Consider the following 510-nt stretch of genomic DNA (forward strand, 5'->3'; position numbering starts at 1 on the left):
TTCACTGTGACATTTTCGCACCAAAATATTTCGATTTTTCACTGTGACATGGCTTGTCATTTGGAAACGACCTTCCATTTCATTTTTAAAAACCCAGAACAACGTTTTTAAAAAGCTCAAAAATTGAAACCCCAAGTGACCTTTTGTTTCAGAGGGAACAAAACGTTTCGTTCAATCCTAAATTAATTCTTCTTTTCGGGGGACCGTCAGGGAATCAAAAATTGGTTGTTCACACAGCACTAGTGAGGACTCTGTGCCATTAACCAGCCATCTGTTTGGAGTCTAGTTAAAGTACAAATTGCTGACTAGGGAGTGCTGTGGCACAGCTGAGCTGTGTAGATCTCGGCAGAGCTATTAACACACTGTGGCTGGGCTCCAGACCCCCCCACTGTCCTACTACAGGGCTGGAGTGCACAAAATCTACTAGACTGGGCCCACCGAAGCTCTGATGTGGGAGGGGAATGTGAGGAGTGTCTTTCTCAGGTAGGGGCCCCATCAGTGAAGGTTTTC

The sequence above is a fragment of the Pelodiscus sinensis genome, chromosome 13, assembly GCF_052426305.1.
Source record: "Pelodiscus sinensis isolate ZL-2025 chromosome 13, ASM5242630v1, whole genome shotgun sequence".
Classification (NCBI taxonomy): domain Eukaryota; kingdom Metazoa; phylum Chordata; order Testudines; family Trionychidae; genus Pelodiscus; species Pelodiscus sinensis.